The following is a 12,789-nucleotide window of genomic DNA, read 5'->3' as shown; positions in this document are numbered from 1 at the left end:
AAGTAAAATATTTTACCACGTCTATGTTGTAAAGGTAATGGTTAATTATCTATATCCGTGAATTATCATATATTTAATATGTATTTTGTGTCAGCGGGTCAAGTGTAACATTTTTGTATTTTATCTTACATATATTGCACAGCTACTTCAGAAAAAAAGGTACACTTATGCATAACCAGCTTTATGTTCAATCGTTGAATATTAAGAGGTTGAAATGTATTCATTTCCGATTATATCACAGAAAGAATTTTGATTGCTATTCTCGCTAACGTATTTAGCAGCGTCAGTTCACAAAGGATATTCATAGAGCGTTCTAACAGTAAGCCTTTAACAGTACCCAAAACGAACCATGAGTAAATGTTTAAGGCCCATGTGGTAATGTTAATATAACTAAGATAAAAAGAAATCAATGCAAAAATCTACCAGATAAAAAGGAATGTCTTTTAAAAGTATATCATACATAAAAAGACGCATGCTTGAATGTATTGACACGGCTGATAGACGGGGTATTAAAGTTATTGATATTATATAATGATTAGAACTGTCACAGACAAAAAATACTGTCTGTGACATTCCAATACACCGGATAACTGTATAGTGACTTCATCGCCTAACCTTAACCGTGACGTCAGCGTGTGAACCCTAGCGTTTTAAACAACCTGCGATCCTAGTGTTAATACAGCGCCGGTTACCTATCGTGATATAGACTGATCTTATTTTGAATACAACCTATGACCAAACCGAAATACTTTTTGCCATCTAGTACGTATTCGATACAGCAAGCAACATACCCAATCTCTTAGAAAAAAGTAAAGAAAAAGAGAAGAGAACAATAAGACTAGGGCAATATCGTAGTAAGTCATGGGCTTTATATCTGGTGGTATGTACAATGTATGTAACAAATATGAGATAGGCCAATGAGCACATACATGAAACGTAAACGCAATGTGAAAAAAAAATGTTCAACGTTTGACGCTGACCTTAAAACATCGACGCCTAAACCCTTAACATCTAAATGTTGACTAAGGCAGCCATCTTCCATAGCCTGGTTAGTAAGTGTTTCATAATTCATACCATTTCCATGGATTCATCAATACAATACTTAAGTATATTTGCTGACGTTCACTAAAGACGTGTATGCACAACAAATGTGAAGTAATGAATCGCCGGTTTACATAGAGATGAAAATAGATTTGATTTCACATAAGTATTGATCGTAATTAACGGAAGAACATGGAATTTTATGGATTGAAGCTGTGCTTTTCAAAAGAATAATGCAGTATGAATGGGTACAACTTACTTACTTATGAGCTGCATATGAATTGATTGTAAGCCTTTGTTGTTTATCAGAACTAATACTATTATCCATATGTTGTAAAGCGCATGAGAGTAATTTTACCAATTATATAGGGCGCTATATAAATGTTATATATTATTATTTAATATTATAACGGTATTCGCTGTTACACCTGCTTATGAATCATGTAAGTAGCTTGCCCCATTCATGCTGTACACATCTGGAAAATGTCAGCCCCGGTCTTTATAAGACACTTGATAAAACTGTTAAACGGCCAATAACAGTGTAACCAAAAACAATTAAGTAACAAGTAAATAAAAAGAAGAAGAAAAAAAGTAAGAGAATAATTTAGTAATCGTCTTTTACTTTGTTTCCCGGATCCGTTGTGGAACTCCCGTATGGTGACTTTGAAAACACAATGGTACACTGATAACGGGATAACTCAATAACACGTCCTACCTCGATCTTGTCTCACCATATAAGATATGTATTTTAGGTTTATCTTACACATTTCATGTTTCAACAATTTGACCAACAACGTTACTGATATCATCTTATTAATTGAATTAGCGAGGTACGGAGCTCTCAATTGGGAATATCTTGTGTTTAATTGGGAACTTGTTAATGCAATCACTAGATAAACATATATCAATACCTGTAATACGAACCAATTATAGCGATTTATCAGTAATGAATTACACTTTACGTTCCATGGGCTATTTCTGTATGGTAAAAGGTCGTCGCTATGTATCGCAATTCTTGTTAGGTAGATTTACAATGATATAGTTTTGTCCTGATGTAGTTATAAAGGTATATGTACATTATTCGACTATTGCGTCGGATCGTTGTATCAGTAATTAAGGCTTGGACAATTACCTTACTCTCCTATTTCATGCTCAATTAGAAGTTATAGACGTTGTCGTTTTTGTATAAAGAACAATGTAGCTGGTTGGATAGTAATTGTCCATTATAGGCTTTTACAGACATTTAGATAAAAGAGCGACCGAGTCATTGTAAAGAAAGCAATTATGCCATATGAATGAAATAAAATTATTTGGATTCATTTTTCGAGTGTATATCCATCAGGGCATTACTAGTTACGTGGTTAGGTCTCAATTTGCAAGCAATTAACAAAAGTAGACATTCTTAGCAACACAGTTTATCACTAAATATCGACTATGTACTATTTGAACTCGATCGTGTCAGGCCCATTGCAGTTACTACTACATTACTTTAGTCTGGAGTATGACATGCTTCAAGATCCTCGTCAATATGTTAGTGGAGTTACTTGAGGTTGTTTCTTTTTTTGTGACGTCGACGGCAATATCTATGGGTTGGGTTGTCAAACGTTCTGCATATTTCAGCTTTTCTGTCATGGCCCGACTTACTTTTCTGTTAAAGATAATATATGCATCGACATATTGTTGTTTCCACCTTTAGATATGATAGGTTGTGGTCAGTGTAAGTATTGGCTCTCTCGTTGATCAAGTATGTAAGTTGACAACTACCAAAACTGTAAATTTGTTCGCATTTAAGTGATTTGACATGCATACCTATATAGATGCCCAACTCATTAAATAAACAAATAACAATTTCGATAGCTATAAATGTACATGCCTATGTACTATTTGTAACAAAAGGGAAAATACAGTTTGGTTTTGAAATAACGAGTAACCTTCCAACTTTACTTAATGGAAGTTTGAATGTAGATTATGTATCTCATTATATTTATTATTACTCACTTGTTGATAACTTCAAATAAAATGTTTAATATTACTGAGCCGATTTCCCCACCGCCTATAAGTGAAGGTATGATATAACTACGTTGGGTTAGTGAATACAATATTGTTTAAACTAAACTAATGAACACATGCGAATAATAAAATAATAATAATAAATATTTTATAAACGTGTCTGTATGTTTATGTGCTCAAATGAAAAGATATTTTATGAAGAAAATTTGTATTGCAAGGGAGGTAACTGGAATTAAAAGCAGTCATAGTCTGATATAATGTCATTAAGTATTTACTTTGAATTCAGCTCATCAAATTGAAATACTGAATTGAGTAAACGAGTTATAATAAAAAAAACTGTGTATTGTCGCATATATATATATATTTATGCTTCTACACTCATCACAAGAAACAATTCGAACCACCAAATTAAATGAAAATGGCCACCAGTATGGTGACATTTGAATTTATTCCAATAAAATCACTTTAATGACTCTAACCATAAAAAAACATATTACTTGAAAGAAATTAAAACATAGGAGCAACTACCACAGATAAACAGAAAATGCCACAATGGCTGCTGAATGAAGAAGGGGACGCGATCCCTAAAACCAGTTGACCAATTACTGACCAGCATAAATTAATACTGATGACTTCATCAGCAGCCAGTAACTAGCCTGCATCGAGACACACTCGGAGCATACGCATAGTATCTACAGTACACTACAATTGAAAATAATAAATATCTAATCTACCAAAATAATTATTCCAAAAAAATAAAGGCGCCTAATAATTAAAAATGTTTCAACTTGTTTTGGTATTACGAGCATAAATTAAGCTAATTGCTTAGCTGCCTTTTATGCTTCTACACTCATCACAAGAAACAATTCGAACCACCAAATTGAATGAAAATGGCCACCAAAATGGTGACATTGGAATTTATTCCAATAGAGCCACTTTACTGAATCTTACCATAAAAATCATATTACTTGAAAGAAATTAAAACATAGAGTAGTTGCAATGTTACAAACATAGGAGCAACTACCACAGAATCTCAACAAAAAAATGTCAGCTAGCCTAAGTGGGGGTGGCAAAAATAACGCCACAAAGACACTTCACCTTATACATAGTATAAGAGGTAATCCCACTGGAGGTGGACAAATTGTCGGAGCAATCCGTTTCTTTCTTAAATACAGAAAATCACAGAACACTTCCATTACATTAAAGAAAATCAGAAATATTATAGGATATAATTAAAATTCAAAACAATAAGCCCCTCGGCCAGAGTGCGAAGGTAGAATTAACACTGACCACATCGCTGGTCATTGATACTGCGTATGTGCGAACGACGAAAAAGAGATTACAGTAACCGGGAAAACTGAAGCGGTGAGAAAATTGCTGAAGCCCGAAATAATGACACGACGATTCGTCCAGAGTGACTAATGGGAATGGGAGTAGAATCTCTCAAATGTTGTTTAAAAGGCAAACAGGTCATAATTATTTGTTCTTGCGAAAGAGATATAGTATCAAATTTAATGTGGGTATGAGAAATAAGTATTTCAAGTAAATGACGAAACGATACACCAAGAAACAGACATTACGTTACTTAAAGATATTTCGAGATATTTTACTTCATATTCCTTTCTTCATCAGTGGACGAATCGTCTCGAATGACATGTTATCTGTAAGAGTACGCCTGCAAAAATTAACAATATATGCATTAGAAAATTACATAGTAAGCTTCAAGTAGAAAACCATAAGTAAGTGCAACATTTAAAGCGCCAAAGGCTCTATGATTATAATACCATATGTATACAGTATTCTTGTACGTTCATCACTGATATTTTTGTGTGATATCTCATTGATTGTACTTGTAAATTACGAACCATGTTAGCCTGTCGCAAATTTCAAATATCTGTACCGGATGTTACGACCACTAATATTACATCAGTGACATGTGTATTTGCATTTGCTCTGCATCCTTTCATTGCAACGCATTGAGAAGACAAATGTTGTTGTAAGACTATAAAAATAATTGCTATAGTAACGTGATCAATCTCTATTGTGACGTCATCAATCGACAATTTCATTGTTGTCAAGACTTAATTTGCTGTCCAAAAAACTGTTCGAAATAACTTAATATAGCGTAACTACTCTATCAAAAAGGAAATATAAATAATAAATATTTTAGCAAACACATTTCTATTGCTGTCAAATTTACATAAAACTCTGTCGGGCTTTATGAAGTTTGTCATCATTAGTAATGCGTATTATAGGACCATAACAACATTTGCTAAAACATTCATTGCCTAAATAAGTTCACTACAAATTTAAAAATTTAAGCCTTATATCATACAAATGGTTGATAACGACACCATTCTTATATATTTATCAATATGATGTTCACAGCCTACAACCTCTCAGATATCAACGGTTTAAGGGTACTGGTTCGTTTTCCTTGACACTTATTAAGACTTATACAAAATTGCTGATTAACAACCTTTTAGAATATAAATTTATCAATGGGATGGTATGTCTCTTTAATGTTTAGCCAGGTGTATGCTATTTTAGACCCCTCGGTGCATCAACGTGGTGTATTGCATCGAAATAACATTGATCACACACATTTCTATGCAATTTTATGTGTTTAATATTCTTTTGGTGCACTAAGACACGTTAATGCATTAGAGGGTCTTACAATGCTACCGCTGTTTATTACGGCATGAATTTAATAACATTATGTTCAATCCCGTTTGAGTTTGGCAAATTATCAAAGACCGGAATGCCCAAGGATAGATAAACTTCACGCCATGTTTATCAATTATCAATGGACATCCCGCGAAATATTGAACAAATTGCAACATACTGGTACCCATTCATACTTTGGTATCGAAAGGTATGCGATATAATGAGTACATCTAACTTTTTTCTAAATATGACGTGTTTTATATATGAAAACATGTGTAACAAAGTACGAAACTGTATAACAAATCAAGCATTCATATGCACATATCAATAGTTATATGTTAAAATATTTACGACACGGAAGTGTATAGTATCAACCAGAAAATATAATTTGTTTAAACCCTTATCAGTTAATTTAACGTCAACACTTTTGGTGTTTCTTTTTAGGTTAAACGATAAAACATGAACAGAGAACACTTTTCATACAAAGTGCTAAATCAGACAATTCAATAAGCACAGAAAATGTATTGGGTAAATCGGCCTAAACTTTCAATGGCTGCATGTTATGGATTTGGTTGTGCTTCGTCGTGTTCATTTTCCATTGGGTGGATGTAGTTTGGATCTGCCTGTGAGTAAGCATGCGGAAGTTCAGTGTACACGCGATCAGGTGAAGGACACCTTGCACGCTGTTCGGGAGGATGGAGGTAGGCGGCATTGATTTTGTTCTCATCAACGTAACCAGGAGGTGTCACTACCACTTGAGCACCTGAGATGTTTATATCCTGGGACATCCCATATTGATTCTGTACCACTGTGGGCCTACTCATGCTGCTCATATACATGGATTCTTGGAATGTCTGTGCTTTACTGCAACAAATAAGACATGTCTTGTGTGAATTTTTAAAACAAAAATCTTAAATTCAGATATTTTGAACTGGTCAATTTTAACAGTTTGGTAACTATTTATTGAAATAACGTGTTTGTTGCCTCATCCTGATATCAAATTGCATATTATTGTTTAAATGTGTGATTCTCCAAATATAAACAATCGAAATCACAACGGTAAATTGTAAATACTGCATGGACAAGCGGAGTTTAAAAGAAACTCACTTGGAATTTTGTATAACAAATGTAAGAAAAGTGTAAGCGGTTCATACCGTTTCCTCTTCCATAAACATACGACGATGACGATAACAATAAAAATGAATATCACCGCCCCCACGGCCCCGGCGATGACTGGTATTATCGATACAGCTGAGGGAGGGGAGTCCGCTAAATGGTTAGACAATATTTCATATTAATTACTACAGGTGTGATATGACATGTTGTCAGTATATGGTATCAAATTAGTGTTATTTTATTTAATAAAGATTTGATAATGTATAACTAAAAATACAAATGCAATTTTATTAGCAATTTAAATCGGGTTAAATAATAGGGTTTGAGAAATTTTAAACACTTCATTAAGGTAAAACTCTTACATTGTAGAACATAGGGTAATAGAAACTCCTTGGATTAATCGGAGTGTTGTAAATACATGTATGCAAGTTCTATCAATTTTTGATTCAACTTATTTACAAAACTGCCAGTTCTACATTTTGACCAATGAATACATTGTATACAATGAATACACACCATTATAATAATAACAAAATATAAACAAATACCAAGGAAAGTAACTCTAATCTTGAAAAACTACTTAAAGTTGTACCGTTTTCTATACACAAAAGAGATTGTTCCAAGTCAAAAACCAGCTCAAAATATTGAACGTTTCACGTTTAAATTGATGCAATGATACGTAACCTTAAATATAGATAAAAAAATTTCACAAAAAAGTCTAAATAACTAAGAACATTATACTGTTGTTGATATTCTCATCTCGAAATCCTTTATTTGGTTTGGTGTACATTTACTAGCCAAAACAGAGGTTAACATATCATGTTGTTTGTATACTTACCTAGACAGAGATTAGTTCGGTAATGTTGTTTCCATACTCACCTAGACAGAGGCTAGTTTGGTAATGTTGTTTACATACTCACCTAGACAGAGGCTAGTTTGTTATGTTGTTTACATACTCACCTAGACAGAGACTAGTTTGTAATGTTGTTTACATACTCACCTAGACAGAGACTAGTTTGTAATGTTGTTTACATACTCACCTAGACAGAGGCTAGTTTGTAATGTTGTCCAAGCGCCCACAGAGAGACAAGTAATGGTGGAATGATCGACGTTCTTATGATAACCGGAATTACATTGATACGTACAGGTCTCAGCCACTATCCCCGTACAGAAGGACGATATCAGCCCATTGGGTATTGTCGTATCACATGTCACAGCTACAACATAATTTGTTGTCAGAATTTGATTCCAAAACTTTTTTTAGACGATATTTATGTTTTATTTTTATTTTATAGTCCTCAGTGGAACAATTAAATGTTATAGGGACCACGGAACCAAATCAAAAATAGATTGTGTTTTTTTCCCTTTTGGGCAGAAGATGTAATAGGAAGGTGAATGCCTCTGGGTCTGCTGGTTGGACATTTAGGTGGCAGAAGTTTCAAAAGTTTTATGTGTGGGTTGAGCAAAATGTATAGATGTAATATGTATAACAAAATAATAAAAAAAAATCAAGTGTGCTTTTGTTTTGGGGAATTTATTAAGTGTGTAATTTGTTGTAAATTTTGGTCAATTTTTGGTGCCGAATTCAATACAAAATGGCGGGCCCTATATAAAAAATGTTCAAATAGGCAGAATTTTTAAATATTTTATTTACAGTTGTGTGAGATGATATTCTTCAAAATGAGGGCAGGTAAACCAGTGTGGATAACCCCATTTAACCAGGACAGTGGTAACATTAACACTACCGTCTATGGAAAATCATTTGGTTCTGCGGTCCCTATACACTTATTTCATGTATATGTATATATGGGTGTGGGCATTAGTCTTTAAAAATCAGGAAAATGCTTCTTTTAGATGGTTCAATCCCCAAGGGGAAATATTGAGTGAAGTTTCTGATTCTTGTTACATTTTGTAATTGTATGTCCCGATCTGAACATACATCGAGTGCATGTTCTTGAAATCCAAATAGTCTATGATTGATATCAAATATTCCGATCTTGAAGAAAATATCTCCAAGAGTTCAGACCATACTGCCTGTCTAGAAACCGTTTCTGCCTTTTCAACGTAGTAACAGAAACAAATTATCTGATTTGCCTCTTTAACATTGACGTCTTCAAAACGCTTGTATCCCTAATGATCACAATGACCCTGGCATAATCTAACAGCAATAGTTCTCGAAGCGGGCATTAGTTCTCTGACCTGACGATGGTATTTCAACTATTTCCCAGTTGGAATTAAACAGAGAACAAATTGTTATATTTAAACTTTAAGAGGTTATCATATGTATTGCGATATTACATAAGCTACTTAGAGCAAATGCCTCTAGTAAAGCATTGTAAGAGTTTTGTTGCCAAGCAACCAATCCCATGGGGCGGTATCATTACTAACAGAACTCAGTATGCCATAACTCACTTGCTCCACATGTTCGTTTGTCTTGCTGTAATTGGACTCCCTCTTGGCATCCGCATGTTTTTCCCGTGAGGGTTGGCAGACAGAATACCTCACACAGGCCGTTATTGGTACATGCAGTATTAGCTGATAACAAACAACAGATCCAAAAACAACGTGATGCATGTTTGTCAAATATTCATTATATGTATTTCTTACACTCAAAAGCAAAAACATGTGATAAATCAAATAATATAAGGTCATTATTTCAATAATATTACCTATTAAGGATAAGGGAAAACCACACGTCGAGTCATATTGCTTATTTGCACATAGTTCAAAGCAACAATTAAACCTATTAATCGTCGTTTCATTACCTGGTTGTTGCTGTCCGTTGTATATGTCGATGGAGAACACGCTGCCCACTTCTGGAGTGTTATCCAACCAATGAATATTGGCTCCGGTACTTTTGTCAATCTTTATAACTTTTCTGAATAAAGCAGATTTTTTTGTGATTTTGTATATCAGGATGTGAATATGACAACACTAATACTGAAGCACGGGATGAATACCAATAATAGTTATTGCCAATGCTACCTTTTCGAATTAATATATAAGTAAATCAATTGTTTATCCATCTTTGATTTTATTTGTTTTCAAAATTTGATGAAGTGAAACTAGTGAACAAATATATTTTCCTCATGCCTTTGAAATCACTTCTTATGGCAACATTGATAAGAGATAACTTTCTAAGTCGCTACAACTTGTGCCAGATCCATTGTGCATAGCCAAGCATTACATGTTACAGAAAGTAACTACAGTCAATGTCACTCAGATAGCCTATAGGTTATCCTGTAATATATTTCTAAGTTTGCCTTAATTTTTCAGATGTTTACATGTACAGCAAACTTACCTTGTATGTTTACCTGTGTAGTAAATGACATTGCTTGTAACTACTAAATCTGTCAACATTTCTGAGCTCTGCACCAGTGTGCCTTTGTTCCCAGACAAGTCGCTGTACTCTACGCCATCGTTTGACACCCAGTATACACGTTCGGCTGCGAAAACACTTGCACATGTGATACGTCTCGTTTTAAAGATTCCTATATAAGGATTGAACGGCGTTTTTCTTTAAATTTCCATGCCGGTATGATAGCGGGGCTCATGCAATATGGCCGTAAAAAGATTGCGTTCATATCGGCACGAAAATTAAAAGGAAAAAAAACATTTTTACTATAGAACAATTGTTCAATTTAATTTATTTATTCTTAAATATAATAATTACTTATTTCCTGCGTTTTGTATATACGTCGTCCTTTAAACGAAATTGGCGTAACAGCCCTATTTAAATAAAATTTGCACCAATGATTAACCGTAGTCATTTGAGGGTTTGACGAAGGGGTATTATTCAAGTGATCCGAAGCGAAGCAACAAAACTCTCCCTGAATAAGGTTAATCTATGACGTCATAAGTAAACCACGTGTTACGTCACGAGAGGTTTTGCTTTCATACTCAAATGAAATGCATTTCTGCTGGTAATGTTCATATAGGTCTAGTGGGTTGCAGCGCAAATGTAAATATAGGAATGTAAGATATACTATTATCATTATGACTTAGGGATACCTAATTTCTCACAGGAATACCTAAAGTGTAAGGAAAACCTAGATTGATAGAAGGTATCCCTAATAAGTAAAACGTGACAATCATACATAATACAATGAATAGGAAAATAATAAGAAAAAACAGGATCCAGAAAAAATAACATATGTCGACAAACTGGTATCAAATTGATATTGTTATAAATACATATTGTCCTGATGTCCAGAACTATTGTACAGGGGTAAGATTTTTTTTATCCTAGTTCTGTAAACACACAGAAACATTGTAAACTACATGTACTAGAATCGTTTGAAAAAATCTTCACCTAAAGCGATGGCCATATGGAGGGTTTATTAATGAAAAGCATGTTAAATATCATTTTTGGATCTTAACATGCATGAACATTATCGCTCGGATGGCAAGCGCACAAAGTTCAGGATTCAAATTAAAATACGTTTGCAGCATTATGGCATACACATGCGAGATTATTTGTGTCGATGAGGTTGTTCCTGTCCCAGTTGTTTTTACCTATTGATATCACGGTGATGTCACGAGAAAACCTCAGAACATGAAAAGTAGCCTTATGTGTTGCAATACTTTGATAAGTGAAACAACAGACATTTACATGTATCATAGTAGTAGTTATCTCAAAGTGGTCTCTTTAAAAAAACCAATTAAACGAGATATAGAAAAATGTTTTAGCAATAAAAATCATACTTTCGTAATCCATGGTGAGGCCATATGGGCTGTTAACGTCAGATACCAGTAACGTGATTGCAGAACCGTCCATGAATGACTTATGTATGGCTCCAACAGATTTCGGGCCATCAAAGTCCGTTCCACTCCAAATCAGCAATCTAAAATAGACAAATAAATTACAACAAAACAGTTAGTGTTACGATAAACAACGCTTTATATATCAAATAACGAACTGAAGTGCTTGGGAAAGACTTCTTAATTGTGAATGTAAAAATATTAAAAATTTTCATCACAATTCATGACTTTCGAGGATTTAAAAAAATCATTATTCTAAATACGTCAGTCCTTCAAGTATAGATATAGAGTGAAATGGTTCAATGTGTATAGAAAAGTTCCTTAACATAAGCAAAGAAAACATAAATAAAAGCCTTCAACAAGTAACAATACATTTCCATTTTCTTAGTAACTGTGGCGTTATTCTATACATTTGAAACGAAAATTGCATAAATTTGTTTCCATAGTGCCTAGCGAGTGACCTTGTCCTTTGGACAGTATTAGTATAAGAATATGACTCCGGAAAAAATGCGAAAAATATGGTCCATATTGCATTTTGAAGAATTGATCATGTGACGTAGTCACGCCGGCCGTGAAATTTATTGTATGGATCCAAAATTTAATCCAATTATTTACCCTTACTGGTGAATGTGTCTGTGAATTATGGTGAAAACAGCTCAGGTTATAGTCTGGAAATCAAAGTATCAACGGGACAAAACTCAAGTTTAGAAATAGTCCAAGAGTACAAAAGAGAAACTTACCCGTTTTTTGGAAACACTAGCAGTCCATGAATGAAGTCGGCAGCGCCTTCATCTTTTATCAGCACTTTATTGAAGGTTTGGTCCTGAATGATCCTCAGCACTCCGACCTTACCATCCCTACTGGCAGTGTCACCAACGACCGATGTCGTGTAGAACAGATTCCCAGTGCCAAAGTCTATGGCAAGCCGTTCAGGATACTCTTGTGCTACAGTATGAATGTAGTACAATTGTATAGTTTATATAGGATATCGCAATTGTGAGGATTAGAATAATACACTTTAATCAACGATATAGAATATTCTGTAATGTTTGATTTCCCCTAAAGAGCTTCTTTACAGATATTAAATCATATGATGTGTTTTCAATACTTATGTGTCAATCCTGTTCGTGATACATGTAATATGATCATAGTAGATGACGATAAAGGATCATTTAACTCCATTTGTGTTATATT

At 34.1% G+C, this 12,789-nt stretch overlaps 1 protein-coding gene across 1 annotated transcript in view; it reads right to left on the bottom strand.

Moving 5' to 3' along the window:
• Positions 1-5,187: 5,187 nt before the first annotated feature.
• The window catches only part of LOC110441807 (low-density lipoprotein receptor-related protein 4-like), a 98,223-nt gene continuing 90,621 nt past the window's right edge, over positions 5,188-12,789 (bottom strand). Inside the window, exons 18-21 of the transcript XR_002461942.1 lie at positions 7,875-8,051; positions 6,873-6,987; positions 5,531-6,582; positions 5,188-5,487 (exon numbers count right to left, since the gene is read on the bottom strand). The gene's annotated coding sequence lies outside the window, so the exon portion shown is untranslated. The remainder of the gene's footprint in view (positions 5,488-5,530; positions 6,583-6,872; positions 6,988-7,874; positions 8,052-12,789) is intronic.

The sequence above is a fragment of the Mizuhopecten yessoensis genome, unplaced genomic scaffold (genome assembly GCF_002113885.1).
Source record: "Mizuhopecten yessoensis strain PY_sf001 unplaced genomic scaffold, ASM211388v2 scaffold1883, whole genome shotgun sequence".
NCBI lineage: Eukaryota > Metazoa > Mollusca > Bivalvia > Pectinida > Pectinidae > Mizuhopecten > Mizuhopecten yessoensis.
The sequence above is the reverse complement of the archived record's forward strand: the minus strand, read 5'-3'. Positions and strand labels throughout refer to the sequence as shown.